Source organism: Caloenas nicobarica, chromosome 1 (genome assembly GCF_036013445.1).
Source record: "Caloenas nicobarica isolate bCalNic1 chromosome 1, bCalNic1.hap1, whole genome shotgun sequence".
NCBI classification, from domain to species: Eukaryota; Metazoa; Chordata; class Aves; order Columbiformes; family Columbidae; genus Caloenas; species Caloenas nicobarica.
Genome location: NC_088245.1, coordinates 27,989,661 through 28,014,562, shown reverse-complemented (window position 1 = coordinate 28,014,562; position 24,902 = coordinate 27,989,661).

The following is a 24,902-nucleotide window of genomic DNA, read 5'->3' as shown; positions in this document are numbered from 1 at the left end:
CTATTAAGGGGCTCTGAATATCATGCAGGAGTATACTGCTGGAATACTATAAAAATTCTTCACAGATGTCATCTGAAAATGAAAAGTTTTAGTACAAGTCAGAGAAGATATTGGAAGATGGACTTAGGCTGAAGAATTTCACTGATGCTCCAAAACCATGACCCTGACTTATTTCCATTTAACGCATATCTCTTGTCACTCAACAAGTAGAACTGAAATCAGTATGAGACAAGAGTTACCTCTGTAACAGATTTACTCTAAGCAGAGCTATGTCATCCACGTACATTTGTATGCAAGTGACAAGAATCGAAGCATGTTCAGTTCTAATCTATGCCTTCCTTACTATTTTATGTCTAGGGAAAAGATGACAGAGGTGTGCACTGCAGCCTTTCCAGGTCCCTCCATAATAGAAGCCATGAATGCAAAAGATGACACACATTTTATTAATCTTCTTTCAACACCTTCTTTTATAATGTATTCAGAGCTTTGCTTTTCCATATTTAAATAGGAAAAAAATGATTTGGACAATGAAGAAAGCGGGGGGGTGAGGGAGAAAGCTTTTCATTCTTTATAGAGATTTTTGTTCTTGTTGTGCCTGATAGTGTTACCAAGAGAGAAACTCATAGAAAGACACAAGTATTTGCTTCTTCTGTAGCATATCTCACTACTGAAGGAATATGCTTTTGACTTAGCTAATCTTCATCCTCAGAAATCTCGCCAGTGGTGGCTATTGAGATTTTTACAGTATTTTATATATATACACGCATCCCATTTAGCATTACCAGAAATGTGAACCTGGTATTAAACCTTGTGTTTGAACCTGTCATAGAATGGGGCACACAACAACTCTGTATGCTTTGCTATTCTAACCCTTAAATACCAGGCAGAAAATGAGAGGGTCTCTCCATGAAGAGTCTCTTACTGCAAAAGGCATTAGCCCATCTTGTAGACAAGGCAGTTCCCTCCAAATGCAAATGGTGATCTGGCACTCTGGCACTCTGGCACTCTTGCATGCTGGCACTATTCATCCTGAAACAAAATTCAAAGATAAATGTCCATCCTGATATTCACAAAGTCCTCCAGGTATCTGGCAATAGTTATCTGAGAGACTCTGCTTCCCCCTTCAGAAATAATGCTCCTCCTACAAACAGAGGCTTGCAAGCCCTGGAAACTGGGCTCTTAAGGGATCATGAAAGATCCTGTGAATTCATTCACAATAATAATAGAAATAAAGATTTTTTTTTTAGAACAAAGTGCATATATTTTTCAGTCCTGCTGTCCTTAATGAAACCATTATTTTACATAGGTGTGCATCCATAGCTGAATAATGCACACAGAAAATACACAAACTTATCAACTGCATGAAGACTGAGAAAAATAGGATAACAGAAACTGGGGATCTTTGTCTCTTTTTAAATAGCTAAAAGGGATGCTCAGAGACATATGAGCCCTAAATACCCAGACAGAACAATAGAAGTTTTACAGAATCTAGGAAGGAGACTCATTGCCTAGTTTGATAATATCCCTGGTGCTTTCTCTTCTTCTTGCAAGACTAGGACAAGAAAATCATTTTAAACTACACTAAACTTTGTTGAAATGCAGAATATGATAGAAGTTGCAGTTGGTCATGCTTTTAAATATATAGGTCTTGGAAAGAAAAAGGAAATTTTGGCTCAGGTGACAAGTAATAGTTTGAGGTTTTCCTCTGTAAATTGTCTGTCTGAAACTGGCTAAATGTTGCTGAGGATTTAAAGCTTTAAAAATTAATTTTTTTGCATGGCTTGTGGGAATGAGTTACTATTCCAAATAATATTTCTTTATAAAGTAGGCACAGGGTAAAATTAATATGGTCCAAATGAAACCTGGCGATATTTAGATTACAATTTAAGGAAAGCAAAAAATGAATGAGCATGGAGATCAGCTTCTAGTGTCTCAATCCCTTGTAAATTACGACTAAAACATGCTTTTGGAAGATTATTTGAGAAGTATGCTCTTCTGCATAAACTTCACCTGAGATTATGAGTGACTGTCGAGCACCTTTCAAAGTCCCTAACCACAGATGTGAAGGGGAATATCGCTTTAAGCCACCAAAATACTTTTCAGAGGGAAAAGTATACATCTCTGTACTAACAATTGTTTTTCACTTGTGTCATTCAAAATAATATGGATTTTTAGACAGACAGTTCCAGAAAAGAATCTGCTGAATCTATTCAATCATCCCAGTAGTTCAGACAAAGAGGAAAAGTATTGTGAAATGTTTTATTTTTCTTTTCTTCCCTCCCTCTTTCTCTTCCACCCTCCCTCCATCTTTTTATCCCTCCCTTCCTTCCTTCCTTCCTTGCTTCCTTCCTTCCTTCCTTGCTTCCTTCTTCACTTTGAATGTACAAACATGTACATATCCTCTAAATCATAAGAGTTGTGTGATACCCCGTGCATCTAATAACTCCCTGTTTAGAAGCAGAACAGAGCAAGACTAATTATCTTATAATACTTAACAGTTGATATAAATACTATTCCACTACATGAAAGGTGAATTCATACAGCAGTTAAGTATATAAATGACTTCTAATAAAGTGGTAATTTTTCTTTACTGCATAAATGCAATCATACTGAACTCAAATCAGTGAAATACTAATTCACTTTTTAATGAGCTCCTTTCCAACTTCAGTTTTTTAAGCAACTTTCAACTGGGTTGGTTAAATATAGTTAATAAGATGAAAAGAGTGGTTTTTAATTAACTCAGGCAAAAATATTCCATTGTATATATGTGAGTTTTTAAGGCAATGTGATGTAAGATTAGAATTCAGGTTTTACTCTGTTTCATGTCCTTGCAAGCTCTGAACTTTAACACAACAAACCGAGGTGTGGAAGAGAGGTATCATATCCTTCTCTCTGAAACTTGCATTTCTGAGGAAAGCTTCCCTTTGTACACGACTGAAGTACTATTGACCAGGACATGTTCTTCTTTCTGATCCATGATAAAACAAAACGATTGCAACTCTTAAGACTGGTTATCCCACAAAACCTAAATGGGTCATTACGAGCTTCTCTGTTGACTCTGACATGGTACAAAAGGACAGGAAATTATTTTTGAGGTCCCTTTAAGGCCTGTGTCCTAATTCAGAGATACTCTGAATAAAATTGATTTCCCCAATGCTTAGGAAAAATAACTTATACCCTACTCACCTCTGCCTGTTTGCTGTCGGCAAACCTGACTGAAAGCTAGCCAGAGTCAACAGAGATCCTTAAGGTGATTTCAGTGGAATATGTGATCAGGGTCCTTGAATGTGTGATTATATGACCATTATCAATCTACTAATGAAAAAAACGTGTTCATTAATTCCCATTCTGTAAACACAAAAATGCCTTTTCTCATATGCCATTCAGATCAGGCCTCAGAAAGATACTCTGGATTTGCTCTGGACTAAATGAGCTCTGGAACTGGTCCACTATAGAAATTGCATTGCTCAAGGGAGCAGTAGCTTACTCGTTGTTTTTGGCAGGTTACTGCTGTTGCCAACCATCAAAGGGTTCAAAAGGGAGAATAACACCAGGGTATCAGAGAGACCTGGCAGTGTGTAGCATCTTACTATCTTTTATGCAGCACAACTCAGCTGAAGAATTGTTCAAAATAAAATGTAACACATTAGAGCGCAAACTTATTTTTCCACACGCCTGATTTTCTCATGCCATTGGTGTATTAAGATTTAGAATCCCTGATTCAATTAAGCTATAGCTTTTATTCATATTTTGCAGCTGTTGGAACTGAATTTGAAGTCCTCCCTGGTCACCAGTTAGAGAGTTTTAATGACTGGGAGTTTGAATGAAGGTCATTATATCATATCCCACGTTACATGCAGGTAATAAAATTCCTTTCCTGCTTTGATTTTAATTGAATACAATCTTTCAAGTGAAACACGATATCAGAAAGACTTGCTTTGTCTAGATAGTAAAGTAAATGTGGCCTATTATTTGTCAATTTTATTGTCATTAAATGCTTCTTTGTTACAGAAACTCAACATTGTTTCATTTTCATGGTCTCCAGAAACAGTTCAAAATGTTTTGGAAAATCTTCAAAACTTGGAACAATTTGCCTGCAAGATGAGAGTCAGAATTTGTGGTTTCTTTACACAGCAACTTAACTTTGCAAGCCAGGAAACCTCAGTATTTTCACTGAGTCTCAACTTCCCTCCCTCCTTCAATCCTCGTAAAATATTTTGGTTTAAAAACTACCTTTCAGTCCAAAATGTTAGTATTCATTTGTTTTAGATTCTCCCCTAATTCTGAACAGACGGACACCAGTGGCATAATGACACCACTATTTGCAGAAACCCTAAAAATCATGATAAAAAGCTCTATGGAAATGTGTCTCTCTGCTCCCATAGCCAGGTCGCCCCCAGCATCTGTCCCCCAGGAGCACCCTGGCTGAGTGTTTGGGTGGCACTCCTGAGCAGGCAAGCAGGTGGGATAATGTGGTCCCAGAGCATCTGCAAAGTATTTGTCAATCAGATCTTTTGTTATCTAATACTTTTAGCTAAACCTCAAGGATTGACAGCTCTGAACCTAAACCTACAGCTTCAGTAATTCCACATCCACTTGATGAATAATGATGCAGAGCTCCTTGTTTATTTGCTTATTCTGAAATCAGATCTTGTTTATTCTGTGCCCCTTTCTAGTCCTGATATATAACTAATTGTTGGCAGATGTGGGAAACATTTAGGGCCAAGATATATTTGTTTGCACAGTCTGATTTTTGAGTCTTAACCAGTATCAGGCAATTGCAGCTGTTTTTTATCAAGACTCTGCACACTGTAGACAGTCCACCTGGCAAAACAAGATTTGCCCATGTGACCTTCGTATAAAAGCTTTAAATACAGGAGTTCTACTCAAACAATATTTAAAATTTCTGAAAATACCTAATTAAATTAACAAATTTAAGTGAAATGCTAATCAGTGTTTATACATGTAAAAATTGCCCTATGATTCATATACAATATCGTGACAGTCTTATTTGTTAATTTTGATAAAAAATCTGAACCATATAATAAGAGTGCTAATTCTCTGAGACAGCCTTTCCTTTTCGCAAGCTAGCCAGCATCTACATTTGATCATCATGCTTGAAACAAAGCAGAAAGCTAGTTTTCGTCGCATGTTTGGAAGCAAAGGAAAAACAACGGCAGCAGAAGCAGAAAACTGCATGGATCCAGTTTAACTGACTAATATCAACACTTCTTTCTTTTCTGATGAGGATCTCACTCTTTCAATATGCCCAGATGCCAAATTCTTCTTCGTGAGGTGTTTTTATGACCTCTTCAATTTTTAAAACAAATAAAGGTTTAACATTGGAGCTAACTTGTTTGCTTTAAGCTATAAATTCTCTGAGCCACAGTAGTACTTGTGTTTCCAACTTCTCATGCTTTTCTATCGGTGGATGAATGTACTTGACTTGCTTCATCTGCCCAAAAATATTTTAGGGGAGTAAAACTGCAGAAGATTGTTTATTTGAAGTGGCAGTGGATAATCTGCAAACTCTGTGGCTACATGGTACTCTTCCCTAATAAACTCGAAAAACCGTATTCATTTGTTTTCTGTATTTATTTTGTCACTGTCAAAAGCAAATCTGAGAAGAGGTATGGGCTGTTTAGAATTATGTCAGGTCATAGAGTGGAAATCCTTCAAGCTAATATGACTGAAAATTCTGCAATTTCTCCTGATTTTAATAACATCTATAATTTCATTGATTATTGACAAATTCCCAAATGAATTAAAATAACATAAGCAGGGTCCCAAAATCACTGGAGTAAATAAAAATGTGGAATTAATAAAAGATTTTCTTTCCTGTACCTTTGGCTCAGACAACAGTCAATATTTCTAATTTCACTCTGGAAAGCTTTTCATTTTCCCTTCCCCTTTTCTGTTTGGAGGGGAAAAAAATTGAATACTCATGCAAAATCAGAAAACAGATATTTTGCCACTATATGTTCCACACATTTCACAACATTGCAATATGAAACTATGGAAATTTCATAGAGTGAAGATCACGTAGAAAAGTAATGCAAAACAGTCTAACAATTTAGAATCTTTTTCAATTCGCCACTCTTCTTCACTGACTACGATACCTGCACTTTTTTTCTTCAGCATTGAAACACTGCATTAAAATTGTGTTACTTCAGTCTTGAGTAACTTCCTACACACCCAACTGGGTGGGTCTGGAGGGCACCAGGGGATCATGATCTTTGGGGATGGGCTAAGTCCCTGTAGACCAGCATTCACATTAGTGCTACTTTGGGCAACGTGGCCCTTGGCACTGCTTCAAGCAGTATCTTACAGTACTGTAGAAGCAGATGTTCACCTAGCTACTATACAGCTCCAGAGTTAACAAAAATAAACCGAGTGGAAAAGAGGAAAGAGTTACCTTCTGCTGAGTCTAGTAGCATAGCCTAGGGCATAGGGGTCTACCATCTGCACACCAAAAAGGACAACCAAGATACTCATAAAATCATAGAATAATTTGGATTGGAAGGGATTTTTTTAAAGATCATCTAGTCCCAGCCCCCTGCAATGGGACATCTTCAACCAGATCGGGTTGCTCAGAGCCCTGTCCAGCCTGGCCTTGAATGCTTCCAGGGATGGGGCATCTACCACCTCTCTGGGCAACCTGTGCCAGTGTTTTACCACCCTCATTGTGAAAAATGTCTTCTCTAAACATTGCAGAATTTACCTTTGTGATATTTCAATCAGATCACTCCCCAAGTAAAAGGAGCTCTCTTATCATTCACCTCCCCTTTGCTACAGAGGAAGCAGTGGGCTTTCCCATTGACCACCCAGAGCCAGCTGACAGCACAGACCTGTCTGAGGAGATAGAGGATACTCCATCATGGCTCTGTGAGATCTGCTTGGCAAACCCATTTCCTCTTCCTCTGGGTTGCTCTGCACTTCAGCAGAGCAGCTCTGCACAACATGTACTTTGTCCTTCACGTCCCTTTACATTATAGAACATCCTGTCCTCCCTGAAACTGCAATAAGTGCTGCTGAGCAGTGGACTGAGTCTTTCTTCTATTGCACAGTCACAGCTAAAAAGTGGATCCACCATGATCTGCCAATCCACTTTGGTGTCAAGCCTAGAGTAAGTGAAGAAATCTTCTGAAAAACATGCTTGCAAGGAAGCATGTTTGTGAACAGGATTCCAATATGATATATTTTTTTAATTTGGTGTACTTTTTGAATATTATTACTTTACTTCTAATTTCAGATATCTGAGGAAAAGGGAAGAAGTGAGCTTCTCCTGGAGATCTGAACACACCTAGGATATTTATGTGCATAAGCTGTTCACCCCTTAGTGGCTTAGCATGTCTGCCCGGGAGTACTTACTATAAGATGATACGTTGGTCTCTGTTTATAAACCATTAAGTATGATTGTAACACGACAGTACATATCTTCACTTTTAATGGATATACCCCCTATATTTCCATGTGGTTTTGAGAATTTCCTCCTTCTCTGTAACTGAAAAATGAACTTGATTCACTCTTTTGCTAGAAGGAAATAATACAGGACCTCAGTAATTAAGTGTCTGACCCAGTGAATTCCTTTTTCTTTCTTGTTTTGTCCACAGCCCATGAAAAATTGATGCTCTCTCAGGTAACATGCTTCTTTTTATCTACATGCAACACATTGATCCCCTTCCAATTTTGAGTTAGCTTGTTCATTCCACTATCATTCCCAAGGTAACAAATGATATTTTCATAGGCATGGTTAGTAATCAATATACACAAGCTATTGTCATTGATCTGAATAAGACCCTTGATCTAGAAAATCACCAATTATAGCTATTTAAAACAGATTCAGCTAGATTAGATGAAAACCAGAGAAAAACATTATCTGGGTATTTTGCATAATGGCAAGGTGAAATAATTTAATTGGATGATATTTACATAGTGAACTTTAGGCTTTTATCACCTTTAAAAAAGAGCTCTCTGAACAGTATATGTCTTGAATTTTACTTATATATAAAAATATAGTAGCCAGATACAGAAACCTATATAGAATGTGGTCTAAATTTATTTGTAACATTTTTAATTTCTATTTACATGTAGATATAATTTGGTATATTACAACCTCCTGCACTAAAAAGTGTGAGCTTTTGTTTTGAGCTTGAGCCCCCCACATCAGGCTGCATTCTGAGTATTCTAGCTGCAGCTATCCTGCAAACACGTGAGTTCCTTAGACCTGCACAGGTCAGGAAAATAAGACTAGGCAACTTATATTTCCACAACCCTACACAGTAACACAAGTTATGATAAATCAGCTGAAAGTATTTAACCATATAATTCACACTCACTTTAAAGACCCTTTGCCCTGCCAAAGATGTTTAAAGGGACTTTAATAGAGCAGTGAATCAAGCCCGGTGACCAGCTGTAGCTTGGTACTTCCAAGCTTTTATCAGTTTTCACCAGAGCTTTCATGTTATTTTTAGAAACTGCCTGGAATCAGAACTCTAGCCTGAAGTTGTCTGCATTTGAAGGGGCTGATTTGACTCCATTCTTACGGTGGTGAGAATATACTAAATATTCTAAATATATGCCTTTGATTCAGCTAAGGCATACATCCTGTCTTTCTCATTTCCGGTGGCTGCACACATTCTGTACCCATGGACTTGGTTCCAGGAAAGTTAACAGTCCCCATTTCATTCACCATTTACAGAAGTCACTTCTTCCTGTTTAGCCAATAAATGACTATGAGTTTGGTTGACACCTCTGTGAACTATATAGATTTATGCAGCTGAAACATCCACACACAGCATCCTTTCCATGGGTTCCAGTACAAAAAAAGGTGCTTTTAGATTTCAGGGATATAAAGGGACCACACAAAACACACAGCACCTTGCAAGACAATGCAGGATCTCTCTGCAAAGAGGGAGAGGGAAGTTTCTGGGTAATAGGCAAATAGTTTTGTAGACTTAACATCAGGAAAGGAAATGTTTTCCTTTCTCAGCATTGCAACAAAAATTCCTACACAAAGTTCAGCAACAGGGACTTTTTGCAAGTACGGGAATTTACGTATTATCTCCCTTGAGCACTGTAGTCACTCATTAATGGGGAGTGGCCACTGCTGACCATGAGAGTAGTGTTCTGACTGTGAAGCATGACCAAGGGAGCAAGGAGGGTGTAGAAGTCTGAGAAATACCATTCCCATGAGACACTCAAAAGATGAAGCAGATTGATGTTTCCCAAAACAAACATTTGTTTCTGGCTGACAAACTAGAAACAGTATTTCAGATAAAAAATGTCAAAATACTTCAGTCAAAACGTGGATAATTTAGGCAATTTTTTTTCTGCTGAAAGTTTGTTGGGTTTTTTAGGGTTTTTTAAATATATTTCCACAGGGTTTTTTGGAAAGAAAACAAGTAAAAAATTGTAAAAAATATTCTAGACTCCCTATATATTTCAGCTATCTTAGATTGTTCAATAACAGATGCTACCTCTCCCATTTGTCTTATAGTCTTAAACTACTACAGGTATAACAGCACAACAGAGAAAGTCAAACTCAACTTCTTGACTTAGACAAAGGTGCAAATTCTAAATTGGGCTGAACAAAGCCTCCAAGTTTCCACCCCAAAACACAATATGGGGGCTGAGAAAATAAGAGGTCTACCTGAACTGCATGTGGAAATGACATGTACATCGTGGAGATGATGCTGAATGTTTATGCAGGGCAAAAGGTCTTCCTAGGAAAATCTGCTTAAACATTATCTCAAGTATTTTTACAAATTTAGTCTCACCATAACTGAATGAATTAAATGTAACCACCAATTTATTCAAAACTCATGAGTTAACCTATCTCTAGAAACTTTCTGCAGCATGTCAGACTTAATTTTTTAGGTACGTTGCTACCCAAACAGACTAGTCTAGTGGGCAGCTGGTGGATTGGTGTCCCTCTCTACCAGGGCTGGATCACACTGAGGTTACACCACTAAGCTGCAATAAGCTAATGCTCCCCGTTGCTAATTAGGTTGGTTGGGGTTTCACTGGTGTGAGTTGGTAATTAACAGAAATTTTAGAAGGCAATTTTAACAAAAATGCTGGTGCAAAAAAGGCCTTGGCCTCTGGCCCTGAAGCAGGGTATTAGCATTACCGATCAAGATCTCCGAAGTTTTACTACATTGCAGTCTACTTAGGCAGAAGATCTAATCTCCAAGTTTCCTTGACCTTGTGATCTTTTACCTCAAGTAAAAGTCTGTGTTCCATTTTAGAAATGTAAACATTATTAGTGCATATATGAAAGACCACCTCTGCTCTACAATGGAAGATAAATAAATCCAGAAGAAAAGGCCAAGGCCTAGGCTGAACCAGCTGCATGTGATATGAGCAACCAAGTAACCAGAAAGAAAAAAAAAAAATTGTCTTTATTGGGTTATATGAAAACAAAGGATGGAGAGAGTTAAACTGAAACATTGAATAGTTCAAAACTGTTTTCTAAAATTTAACCTAGATACTGCTTTTAAAAACCTCAACTGCTGACTTCACATATAAATGTGAAGTCTATTCTACAATTATACAAATTCTACAGTTTTTATACATATACACATAATCCTTTATAGATATATATATATATATATATAAAAACCTGTGTTTGTTCTGTCTTATATTAATAAGGAATTTCTTACTGCTTCGTGGCCCACCAATACATTACCATTATTGTAGATGGGAAGTACAGATATGTGTATGTGCATCTGTTTAGCTATCTAGCTGTCTGTTTGCTATAATATAAATCTAACAACTGATCTAATAGCTTTTAGTTCTTTACTCTTAAATGCTTAACAGTGCATAAATTTTTTTCAAATCCCCCAAAAATAAATAAAACCCCCTAATTTTTTTTTAAAATTAGACTATCTTATCCCCGAAATAACGGGAAAGCACAGCGTCTCAGAGGAACTGCACCATTGAGGTACAGGCTCCTCACAGAGGCCACTCACATAGAGCAGCTCTCCTCAACATCCTACACCTGGAAGGGCATGTTTGAGGAGAAAACCAAAGGTATCTCATCTCTCTTCACTTCCATGCAGGCAGCACGGTTACGTCTGTGCTATGAAGATGTCAGCATTGTGTTGCTGATGTCGTCTCATCTACATGCATTTCCCATCACCAGAGGTCTTCAAGAGTTGACGTGAGGTGGTGAAACAGGCCCTTGGCTGGAGAACCAGCTGTGCTCGCCGTGTCCTTTCCCATCATGATGAGGAGACCTCCCTGTCTGTAGCATCGCAGCTCTTATGCTGGTGGTGGCTATGTCATCGCTGAGCTCAGCTCTGGCAGCTAAACACAGTAGTTCAGAAAACAAAAGAAAAAGTGATGGAAGTATCCATGATTTTTCACATATAACAACTCTTCCTAAGGACTTTTTAATCCTCATTTTTCTGATACTCATCTCCAGTTGCATTGCACTTACAATTGACTTTTGAGTAACGCTGTAATCACTGCAACGCTGTAACAACTCCCATGAAGTTAAATAACGCCTGTGTTTTTATATCACACTGATCAACATAACTGCGTGGTGACAGTATCTCAAATCACTGTTTATTCCACCATTTTGGCCAAACATCTCAGCTTGAATTTACAACACAAGTTTATAAGGGATTTACAGGATCCTTTTTTCAGTTATGCTGGGAAACACTGGGAAATGTACAGAATACTGTAATTACTAAGGAGACACAGAAGTACCTAAGGTGACTGGCCCACTGCGAGTAGTATATATTGTGTACAGACTTTGCTTACAGCTGCTTAATACGTTTCTGAATGTACCATTCTGATATTATCTCAATTTCTGTAAGAATTGTTTAGGTTCAAGTAGCATTTGTATATTTAATTATGTCACATATCCTTGGTGCTTTTAGATTCAAAACTAATTAGACAACATATTTCACCAGGATATCCTTCCTTCACCATACAAAGTTCTGTGAATAAAAGGCATCAGCTTTGGAACCTGAGAATGGAAAAAATGTTTTGGATTGAGTTTCCAACTTTTTTTCACTTGGGAAATACTAGCAAATTGCCAGCTAAAGTACAGATCTGAAGAATAGGAAAACTGACATACTGGCCATCCTAGCTTATTTTTTAGTTTCGGCTCTGTTGTGGAGGAGGAAAAAGTAACAATGCCACTGTGTAAATGCAAAAGACTGCCAGCCAGGTAGAGACAGAATATTTCTGTTTCCAAGAAGGTTAATTTCACAAAATATTTTATACTTCCAAGTGTTTTCTGGTCACTGGCGAGAGCCAGAAATGTTGCATCTCTTGCATGTCATGTTAATGAAGCCAAAAGCTTTGTGTGTAGAGCCGTGTATATTCTGAAATAGTTTGGAAGCTTCGCCCTGATACCCTGCAGTGCCAATTGAAACTGGGAGGAGGAAAGGCAGGCTGGTCTCCAGTTTTAAAACCTGGAAATGCTTTCCTGAAGTAATATATGGAATAAAATACAATAAATGACTGTAATACTGTGGGACTTTTTACTGATAGAAGAATGTGTGTAAGACACCCTCACATAAAAAATAAATCAGCTTTGGCTTCAATTATTAAGTGATAAAAGTAACATCCTCAGATAGAAACGGGTGGGCTTCCTGCTTTTTAATGATAAATATGTATGGAAAAAAGAAGTGTCACCATGGAAACCAAAGTCTTACCATAGTTTTTCATATAGGCAAATGTTATAATGGAAACTTATGTTCATTGCAAAAACAAACAGCTCGAGACTGAGTTGAAGGTAGTATTACAGCATTGTCAGCTTTGTCAGCTTGAGCCCCTTTGCAGTTCATTTTCTTTTATCCAGGTCTTCCTGTGTTTCCCATCTGGATTACGCTGTCATACTTCAACCTGCTGTCTAAGGTGAAAAGTTTAATATTTTTGCAGTTCAATAAAAGAAAAACTTTAATAAAGATGAAAGGAAAATAAGTATCCAAAAATGTTTCTCTTCACCTGTATTTAATCATGATGAAAAAACCTACTTAAATCAATTTTAAATATTAAACAAACAACAAAAAAAAGGAAATGCAATTATGATGCTAATCCTACAGGCACAGTTCTTCATGAGTTTAAACTCATTAAGAACTTTACTGTTGTGACTAGTGCCTTGGTAATAAAGGAGATGTTTGTGTGAGTGTTCATTAACAACATTGGGATCAAATGTATGGCCATAGAAAATAACACAGAAGCTCACAGGTGTCATTAAATAACATAATATACCAAGAAGGAGAAAATATGAGCAAATGGGATTGTTAACATTCAAAAAACCACATCCGAAAGTGCTGGCAAGGATTACGACCTCCTGTTTGGTACATTTGTCTCACTGCAGAAAGAGACCCCTTCAGTAAACAGAGATGATGAAGCACGTGCTAATTTGGAAGCGGTGTGCTGGAGCAGATGCCTTTCAGCATGTCTCATTTGCCAAGACTATATGCCAATTTGCCAAAACCCTTTACCACAGCTGGGCAGTACAATGTCGCTACATCTCACTTCTTGGAATCAAATCAAGAGCCTATTGCCCACAGGCAAGAAATGCTATTCTCCCAAGGAGTCCCTTTGGTTTTAACAAGACTCATTGTGTGAATGAATAACCACAGAGGAACCTGAGCAAGAGGCTCAAAAATCTGGCCTCTGCATCGCCTCTCTGCAAGCCAAGTGGACAGCTTGGGTAAGTGAGGGCCACTGCTGTCCTTGGCATCATTCCCTGCCCTAGGAACCCACATGCTACAGAAGTCTCCAAATATCTTTATCATAACTTGGCTGACTTCCCATTATCAACTATTCTATTTCTTCTATACAGCATAAGAGTTCTTTGAATTATTATGGGCTATTATTTAAATGCATATTTAAATTCCTGTAGACAGGAGATTTTTAACCTCAATAGACTACAACTGCTCCATTAAATCTGTTTCAGCATTTCATGTCTATTTGGCTGCTGCACATACAGAACAATCTGTGAGCAGTTATGAAATTTATTATTTTTAAAATTAGGTTGTGGGTGTATGTGTGTATGAATGACCAGTTAGAAAAAATATAAGTTATCTGGTATTTTCAAAATAGCCCTCAACACTCCTCTGCCTTTTAAAGACTAATGACCTGCAAAATTTAATTTAAAAATATTTTTTTATTTTCATAAGCTAAAAAAGGCATCTAATATCACACCATTCCTATATCTTTCATTTATGTGACGTAGTAACAGCTGAAACAATTTGCTTCCATTTTTTTCTTAAGATCAGCTGCATTTGAACTAAGATCCCATAGTTTCATCACATAGAAAACTTCAGCCTTGGACCTACACAATATGCCCAACTTTAATTTTGTGCACTGCTTTGTCCCATTGCAGTTAGCATGGCTGCTGAAGCAGAGGAAGCCACAGTACTGCATTTACAGATATGCTTAACTTCGCTATCAGGACTACTCCAAGTTAAGCATATGTATATGTGTGTTTCCAGGACCTGGGTCTAAGTCTTTTTTACAGGACTGGACTTCTAATGGTTTCATCATAAAAATCTGAATCAAGGAGCTATAAATGAAAAATACAACATAAGTGTACCCAGAGTGGCACAAATGGCATCATCTTAGTAATCACACTAGAGACTTTCAGGGAGCAAAACAATATAAAATAATTCAAATCTTTTTACTGAAGAAAGAAAAAAAAGAGTTAATTGAATAAAGTGCTTCAGAGGATTGTAGCCCACTTATGTTTTCATTTAAATAGACATTAAGATTTTTCTAAAAAGGCCAAAGACAGTTTTTGTAACTCCACATACGGATGTCAGCAGTGTATGTAAAATGGAGAGAAAACAGTTCATTCTTGTTAGGTTTAGTGTCATATTTTTCTAGGTAAGATCAGCTGTAATAGTGGTATTTCATTGTGATTTTGAACCATTAATTTGCTCAATAAAAAGTGCTGGTTTTTTAATAAATGGAAAACGCAGTATACATGCATGTTCATGGTCAAGTACCAAGCATGATTCAAAGAAGGCTATTGTAAGTCTACTATTATTGTTCTTCATAGACCACCAGGATCAAATAGTGTGTGGCCTACAATGCAATTAGGCATTTACAAAGGATTCTCTGCTGGAATAGCATGCTCAGAAACAAAAGAAAATCCGATTTGTAAACAGCAAATACTCAAGGCAGGAATCTGTGCTCCAATTCTGTGCTCTTTATAGTCCATAAAAATAGATGAAGATTTATCATATGAAAATAAGAGTGGTTATTGAACTTTTCTTCAGGTCGCATAACAGTGGAAATTGTGTACTTGATCATATTACTTTGTATAGTGATGAATGCCTGGTCCTTGTGCCAGATGATGACAGCAGGAAAGTTTCTTGTTCCTTCCTCACACTTCTCTCTAAGCTCCAACACCAAGCAAACCAACCTGAAGCCCAAATGCTGCTTTTCTCCGGTTGACCTCCGGTCTCCGGTTGCAGCTCCCCCATAGGCTGAACTAGTGCATGTTATTCACTCCATCACTCCTGGATTTGATGGTCTTGGCTCTCCCTGTTCAGCAGTTGTTGCATGGCCAGAGCTGGCACTATGGACATCCCTTGTCCATTTTCTCTGCAAGGCTTTACCAGTGACAGGGCTGCTCTACCACCTGTCTGCATCCTTGCTGTGCCTCTCGGGAGAACAGTCCCTGCCTGAACCAATGGCCATATTCTTCTGATGGTACAGGCAGCAAATAAGGCCTTTAACATAGACTCTGAAGGGCCATCAAAAACTACTGTAGACATGCTTTGCCTCAGGCATTGCTGGTAGCAGCACCCTTATTCCTTATCACTGTCCCCCAGCAGTGCTAAAGACACAATCTTGTCTCACTGAAGGAATTTCCCTGTAAAATGTTCTCATCAACAGCAATACAAGGGACATCCAGGTAAATCCATATACTCCCAATGCCTTGTCAGGGACAGTGTTTAAGGGCTGTGCAGAGAGGGACAAGCCTTCATGAGAATTTAGACAGCCCATGCTTCCTATTACTGTCAGTTAAATGAAGGAACTTTATTGTTTCTTGTAAACAGAGACTTGGAAATGCAAGCTAAAATAACCATTCAAATCAAACATCCAATCTACGTATTTGAGAATCTGCTCCACCATACGTATTCTTTAAAGGCTTTACCCACCTACAGTTTGGAAGGACTGTTAGGGTCAGAAAACATATTATTAAGGTACCATAGCCTGACAGATGGAAACAAGCTGAAAAATACACGTGGTTTTAAATTATTTGTTTATATTCATCTGAATTTAACAGAAAGTAAAAATTTAACAGGCAGTATTATAGCTGGTATAAATCTGTACAGCTTCACTGACTGTTCTGATTTATATCAACTGGGGATCTGGCCCACACTATGGCATTGTCAAGGAAAACATTCTGTGTTTGCTTGATTACTATACCTAATGTATTTTTTATTATTTAAAAACAATCCTTTCCTTTCCTTTCCTTTCCTTTCCTTTCCTTTCCTTTCCTTTCCTTTCCTTTCCTTTCCTTTCCTTTCCTTTCCTTTCCTTTCCTTTCCTTTCCTTTCCTTTCCTTTCCTCTCCTCTCCTCTCCTCTCCTCTCCTCTCCTCTCCTCTCCTCTCCTTCTCTTTTCTGAAAATTTCCAGAAACACAAAATGCAACTAGTAAATAATTTTGGGCTTGGCAAGCTCTCATGTGCACTAACGGTTTACATATTGTTCTGATTAGACAAGCTAAACATGGTACTAAATATGCAGACGTGTTTCAACTCATGATGACAGCTTGTGTATGATTTACAGCACTGGCTGCTAAAGGCAATTGTTCTGGTTCAATATTCCTGTTTATTTATGCCAGCATTTTGCTGTAAACAAAGGCATTTATGTATCAGATGGCTACTGACAAAGAGTTTTTTGAAAGCTCAGCCCCAACAAATCTGCAGACATATATCCACACTTTAAATAAGTATGCTGGTATTCTTTATATTTTTTTGTATTGAAATCAAACTGAAGAAAGATGTTTCTGAGACAGTTCAGAGGTTGTTTTTGTCTGATTCTCCTTCCTCATAAACAAAAATTTAATGCCAACTCAACAGACTGGTAATACCCTAAACATGAAAACAATGCAAATGCAATTGGTAAGGAGTCTCCATAGGACAATTCATACTGGGAAAGAAGCCATCCTCAGATATTTCCTTTGAGTCAGAATTAATATTATAATTATAATTTGTTTCCTTAGTCTCACAGCGGATCTCAGCTATATTATCATTCTCTTACTATCTATGCAAACCTATAGATAAACTGATTGATGTCCTGGTGAAGTAGGGTTACTGAAAAAGTTTAACAGCCTTATGATCTTCTGCAAAATTTGTAACTATGTGACCAGAAGGCAATCTTCTGGTTTGCATAGGCAGAATGGGTAGCTTCCATTAACAATGAATGGCAATGAAAAAATCTACCTCAGTGAGAATATTTGTGATATTTTCAGGAAACGGGATGAAAATAGTCTCTCTGTCTCTCAAGCTCTTCATAGGTGTTTGATCCTGGATCTTTGGTGGTTACACACGAGCTATTATATCTAGTGTTTCCCAGGTAAAGAATTTACTATACACACACATAGACTTTTCCCTTCTCTATGTTGGCAATTTTAAAGCTTAACCCAGGGGTGTCAAACTCATTTTCACTGGGGGCCACATCAGCCTTGCAGTTGTCTTCAAAGGGCTGAATGTAATTTTCAGACTGTATAAATATAGTTTTATACCCCTGGCTTAACCAGGCATTTGATAGATACCCAACCAGATCCTGCTAAACCAGTGGCAAAAGCAGCAACTCTGCCAGTCCGTACAGCAGTGAGTAGGCTACCAGGTTGGATCAGAAATGACCAAGTGCTACCAAACAGCAGTATGAGCAAAGTGAAGCCTCTGGAATTATTTTATCTGCATTAAAATATAAGGATGTTTTTCCCTACTCAATATTATTATCTTTTGAGCTTTTTAACTTGCAAACTTCTCTCTCCTCTTTTATTTTACAAGACAAAACCTGTCTTTAGAGCACACACATTCTCCATGGCATTTTGGGATGGGTCTTTCCTCCCACTCTGGGTAAAATGACCTTGCCATGGTGCATGGTGCCCTTCTCCTTAGAAGCCATGCTTGACCACTGGATTTTCTGACAATTGCGACCTTCCCCAGAAATGTCCACCAAAGCCATTGTGGGTTCTAGCATGCAGAGAAACATCTTCCCAAAAAAGTAACATAGGATAACAACTTAGCTAGCACTGCTGCTAAAGAACATCACCTATAAACCTCCCACACCAACCATGTATTTTTTGTCCTATGTGAATGTAAAAAAACCAACCAACCAACCAACCAACCAAAAAAAACACAACAAAAAAATGCCTGCAAATCACAGGGGTAGGCTAATTGAAAGCTGTAGCTACTACTGACACCAGGTGAGGGGTCTACAGAACAAGGACACTTCCAGAGATAATACAATCCTTTCTCATTTTCCTAATTTATAGTAATAGCCAAGCCAGAGTCCAGGAGAAGATGAACTAAAAATATTGGGGTCATGGGTCTATTTAATGCAGCAGTTAACAGCAATGGATTTACAGGAGAAACTAAGGGGCACATACTCTGGGTCATGAGCTGAAGAAAATGCTGCTCTCTCTGTATCACCATTACAGCTGTATCCAGCTCTGGCTAAGGATGTGGCAACCCTTCCCCATCACTTACTAGGCTGGGATGTTTCCTCAAACAGGCAAGGCAATGGCTCTCAGCCTTAGCTGTCGCTTTGCAGTCGCTGCTCCAAAGCAGTACTGGGGCTGCTCTGTCCCAGAAGATGGGTGGGAGCTACAGAGCTTATTGGGCAGACACGTGTACTTAATGCATTTTTTTACCCCTGACACATGCCAAAGGCAGCATAGCCCAGTGGACACACTGTGAATCGGGAAAACTGGGTTCTGCGTATGACCACTCTGTCTCTCTGGATTCATCCCCTCTCCCTTCAGTACAAATGAATAATGAATGTGGTCTTTCTTTCTCCTTCTGTAAGCCCTAGCAGTAATGACAGCCCTCGGGCTACAACAGTCCATGTGGAACTACTGTAAAGGATGGAGAAATTAACTGCATTGAATGTCTACCAGGATTTCAAAACAAAAATGGCCTCCTTCTTGTGCAGAAGGAAAGGATGAAGAAGGCTTCTTACCCCCACCTTCCTCCTACACAATGGAAAGACATCTGCATCACTGGGCTCAGAGGACGGTGTAGCCTTCTCAGCCTCCCAGGATCTGCACTAGGCAGGGAAGAAGGGACTTAAATCTCCACACTGAGTCAAGATGGTCACTGCTTGCAGGAAAGCTCTGAGTTTAGTGACCTCGCTCTCCTACAGGTTACTGGTTTTACCCTCAACATCTTCCTCTCTGGCTTCAAAAACCTACTTCTTTCTTCAGTTGAACAACAGAACTTAACCACACAAGTTGGCAGTTGCACAACTGCCATTTCCCTCTGCAGAGGTAAAACAGCGGTGTCTCTTCAGGTGCCAGCAGTTTCATTAAAGGAGGCCGATAGTCTCACAATATGGATCAGCCTACCTTAGCGTAGTCAGGGTGTCTGGCCTGCATAAGCCGTGTAGTAGGAATATCATGGCCCAAAGTTTGGCCTATTAAACATTTAAACAACATAATTATACTAAGAATTACGACTGCATGATTTTCAACTACCTAGCACCTGCACAGCTTTATGTGCTTAGGCAAACTGAGTGCCAAGAAGCAAAATTGGGAAAGCAGCATTCTGCACCCACTCCCTAAAGAGGGGAACAGTGAGGCAGATGGAAATGGAAAATCAGGCCCTTTAAAATCTTTAGGAGAAAGATTTTTTGTTACTGAACTAGTAATTTCGAATCATAAAAGGAATACCAAGAATGTCTTTGCTTTTTAAGATACTGAGTGTGATCTCACAGGACTGTAAATAAGTGGTAACTCCACTGAGATATCCAGCTGCACTACAGGGGAAGTAGTGTAAGTGAAATTGGAATCCGGACCTACACTATCATTTTAACAATCCCAATAAGATATTGTGGGGAGTATGTATTCACCCTGTAACTCCACAGTTTGTTAGTAGGAAATAGGCTTTAGCCTGAATTTTTTCAGCACATACTGAATGGCGTGATTATGGTCCCATAGAATTTCCTTACAGTGCTTTCTTGCTCAATTCACAGTAATTTGGGTACAGTATCTTTTTCCATAACTTTCTAGCCTTTTTTCATCTCCTAATTTTGGACAGGTTACTCCTAATTCAAACCCCTTTGTTTCTCCCAGTGCTGCACACTGCCTCTGTGTTTGACAGGGAAATCTCCTCCTTTTTTCTGACTTCCTTCGGCATGATACTGGCATTGATTTGCTGCAGTATGTTCTTCTTTACCTCCTACATGCAATTCCCTGTGCTAAGAACATACTGTCCACCTGTCTTCCTCCACCGTCCTTGGAAACTGAAAAATTATTTCTATCCCACAGATATTGCCTTCTAGCTGATATTAATGTGTTTTGCTGTACTTTCTTCAAACGTGGTTTGCCTTGTTTATGAGGATGGGATTGTGTTTGCATTTCATTCACTTTTCTTCATGTACTTTGCTTTTACTAACCAGAAGAACATAACTTTACATAAGATGGATGACGTTGTGTTTCATCTGTGTCACAAGTGTAAGTGAAGCAACATCCTACAAGAATTTGAAACAGGAAGAAGATGATAAACAAAGAAGTTTGATGTTGTTGGGTTTGTTTGGTTTTTTGTTGTTTGGGTTTTTTTTTTTTATAATAAGGTTACAATATAAAATATTATTACAACAGTTAATATCCCATTTTTATAAAAAGAAAAATGCATAACAAAGTGGAAGTAGCTACACACTAGAACTTTACTGTCAACTCACGTGGGAAAGTATGCCTTTTTTTTTTCCAAAAGAAACAGAAATTTATGTAAAAAGGTTTGCACTTGCAATTATGGGATCTAAGCATATACCAGATCTTAGGTGTCCTCGGGAGAGTTTGAAGTATCATGCTGTCTGTCTCTCAATTGTAAAGCACTTTTTACCATAGCATATTGTTTTATCTGGCCAAATTTTCAACCTTTTGGAAGCCAAGGTGAAAGCTCAAACTTCTTTGCTAAAGTATATCCATTGTGTATTAAAATATCCAGGATGATTCATTCAGTCAACCCAACATCTACTCATCAGCAGGAGAACAAGCTAAGGAGGCATTATATCTTTCTCTAGCACACCACTTAAAGTCAGGCATTCCAATCTAAAAGGCAGAATTGTTCCTTTGAGTAAAATAATTAAGGAGCGCGGGAGCGGGAAAGCTGTAACGAGAGAGACCTCTAGTGGCGGCAGCACCGCGTCCCGCCCGGGAAGGGCCTTATTGTCCTCCCGCTCCCCGCACCGCCCGCCGCCGCTCCCCGCTCCCGCTCCCGCTCCCGCGCCCCGCCGCGCCCCGCGCCCGCCGCCCCGTTCCCCGTTCCCCGCTCCTCGCTCCCGCTCCCCGCCGCGCCCGGTGCTCGCCCCTGCGCGGAGGGCGGGCTGCGGGGCAGGCGCCGCGGGGGAAGGGGCTGCGAATCTCCGCGGGGGTGCCCGCCGGCATCTTGCTCCTGCCGGGGGACGGTTGGGCTAGATGGGCGAAAACGCCTTTTGCTCAGTTTGAGGCTTTAATTCACCGTGTTATGCAGCAGTGCACTGGGGCACATGGGTCTAACACTCATAATGGTTGCTATAACTCCCAGGTGACTTTTTTTTTTTTTTAAACATAAATTTTTTTAAGGTACAAAAAATCGGTTTTGTTTGAGTGTGACTGTTTTTTGAACCCTCTTAGACTTACTTAGGTGTGTAATGTCTTTTGGAAAAACAGAGGATTCAGAGATGCAGTTCACTAACAAGAGCCTCTCCTCTGCTGTCACACCTTAGTAATTCGGTATATTGTCTTCTTACTTTATTTGTTTGTTACAAGGATCTTGTTTATTTTTTAAATTTCTATTTCATCTTAGCAACCCTAATGGCAACTGTTTGTGTCAAGTCATCTGCAGCTGCAATCACTATTCAAAGCCTCAGCTCACAAAGTCTTTTTCTTCCTGGACATAATGTTACTGCAAGTGCTCCTGTTGGTATCATGGCTGTTAGCACAGAGTTATCTCCATGGGACAGCTCAACCATCATGCCCAATGCAAAGAGTTTGGACAAATAGGCCTAAAGTGTGTGAAATCTAGGGGAAAAAAAAAAATCAGGACTATTTTTTGTTTTAATAAGCAGATTCAAAATATGCAGGGGCAGAGAGAGGGGAGACATGCAGTGGGTATTAAGTGCAGGTTATCAAAAAGAAACTGTCTCTGGATTATGTACAGTTTCACTTGACTGAAGCTTCATGGAAGATTAAGCTTCTTTTGTTCTCTGTGCTGTTTCACATAGATCAGTTGATGATGTGCAGAATAATTTTAACCACATATTAAACAGTGGTTAATCTAAGATAAGGAGATGAGCAAATATGAATAGTGAATAGTGTTTTTAGTGTTAATGCTAATTAGAGACGGAGAAAGCCATTCATCAGAAATTTAAACTCTTTGTGCAAGGTTCTCAAAAATATATGTATAAAGAGAAGGCCTGTTTACCATCACAGTGTTTACCAGCCAGTCTTCTGTGTGGTACACATAATTTATAAAGGAATCAATCACTCCTCTCTGATTTAGGAGAATAATAGCACTGAGGTGACTGAATTCTGGAACTGCTGCAGACATGGAAAATAAAATAGGCAGAAAGTGTTAAAATCCAGGACACTGTGTCAAAGAGTTGTAAGTATTAAGCTCGTTGGGTAGCATTTTTAACAGGAGAGTGAGGTGGAGTTGTGTGGTTCTGCAGCATATAAAAATAACACATTGTATTCTCCTTAAATTATGGCATTTCCAAAATATTACACTTCAGACTTTTGCTGGCCCCACAGGAAACCTTTCCAGTGCCTTTTCTCTTGTAAAGATTTAATTGATCTCTTTTGAGGCTAGGAGAGGTCTAATATTTTGCAGATCTATTTTTATTTTCAGCTTTTGCCTTAATCCCCCTTATACACCTTTAATTTCTTCATTTGAATTAATTAAGCTCTCCTCAGATATATGAAGATGATGAGAGTTCTCGACCCCATTCATCACACAGGTTTTTCACAGTTCTTTCAGGAATCTTACCAACAGTTCTCAGCAATTTGCTAAGGAAACCTGTTTGTTACTGGTGTGTAAGTACTTCAGCAAGCCCATAAATCAGACAATCGGCACATTGGAATTTGCAGTGAGAGCATTTATCTTTTTCTATATATTTTGATAGCATAAAATTTGTTCATATAGCTTTGTTTTCTAGGTGACAATAGGACATCACTGGGGAAAGGAATAAGTACATGGTAGTTTAAGTAAGCAAGGACGTTACTGAACAGGGAGAAAAAGCTTGATTTATTCTTTCTGAATTTACCTTTTTTTCCTTTTTGCTTTTATTTTACTTCTTATTTTTCTTTTTGGAAGGCAAAAGACAGGTTAATGGTACAGATTATATGCTGTATTAATTCCTACCAGCCTCCTGCTTTTGTGCTCCGATCACATTTGGTCTTACATGAGGCATCTTCATTTTTCCTTCCTCGTGCCTCAGACATTTATTGCATGATAACAAGCCTTATCAATCAGTTCCTCGAATATATTGCTGATGGCACAAGAACTATGGGGTCTGCTTTAGTGAATAACTTCATCATCTTTGCCTCTTCATCCCTGATCAGATAGGTGTCTGGGCTACTTTTCCCCTGTAGGTGGACTCCTCTCTAAATATTATTTAGTCTTTTGCTGGAGGTGGTGTGCTGCGGAAATGTATTTGGCACTGCGATCTTTGTGCATAAAATATGTGCTGATCTTTTAAATATGAAAAGATTCATTGCTAGTCCTGCAAAAAGGTAAAAAAAAAAAAAAAAGATGAAGTGTACCGTATTGGGAATGAGTAGGAAGAAAATGGTTAACCAAATGTAATTTACCAATCTTTCCTATAAGGAGAGACACGTGGTTTCAATTTTCTTATTGAAAGTGAGTTATTGGTTTAGGACAGGTTGGCAGAATAAAACCATTTCGTATGTAGCCATCCAATACTCCCTCCTTTTCTTTTTAATGTCCTGAATATGCCTGGCAAGTTCAGAGACTGTTTTCTGGAGTCAAAGGATCCCAAACTACAGGATCCTCTTGCTGTCATTTTTTTTTCTCACTTTTTATTTTTCATTTTCTGATAATGAAAACAGGACTTTGTAAGTTTAAAATGTCAGAGAAGACTTTTCCCTACTTTTTGAGTATACTTTTCTTGCCTGTACAGGCAAACAAACTCTGTTCCCATATCCCTCACAGGAGAGGAATATGTTTAAGAGTTTACTTTTTGTTGGGAATTAGGTTAAACACATACATCACCATCATTTTAATTATCAGGAAAAACTCCTAGGAAACATTTTTATCCTTTTTATCACTGTTACAAACCACCACACACAAATATTCCAGCGTAAATGTGAAAGAATATCTCAGTAATCATGGAATTTACATCAGACTTACTGGGCATATAAATTTTTCTTTAAACATCTGGGCAACATTTTGTGGCATTCACAAACCTCTGCTCATCTGTATCCCAGGTCTGTACGTGCCTCATATGCTTACACCATCTCACTTGCAAGGTTTCTGTAGCAGATCTGTTTCTGAGGCTATTGCTATTCACCTTCACTACAGTCTCTTCAGTGCTTGACTCAAGTGAACGTGTTTTTCCTTCCACTGGAGTCCACCATCGGAGGGCCCCTCTATGAAATCGGAAGGGTGACAACGAACAGCTGAGTTGTGGTTGCACCCCTCTTTGCAATCAAGGTCATGACTACACATAGAGTTTCTTTTCATGAACAG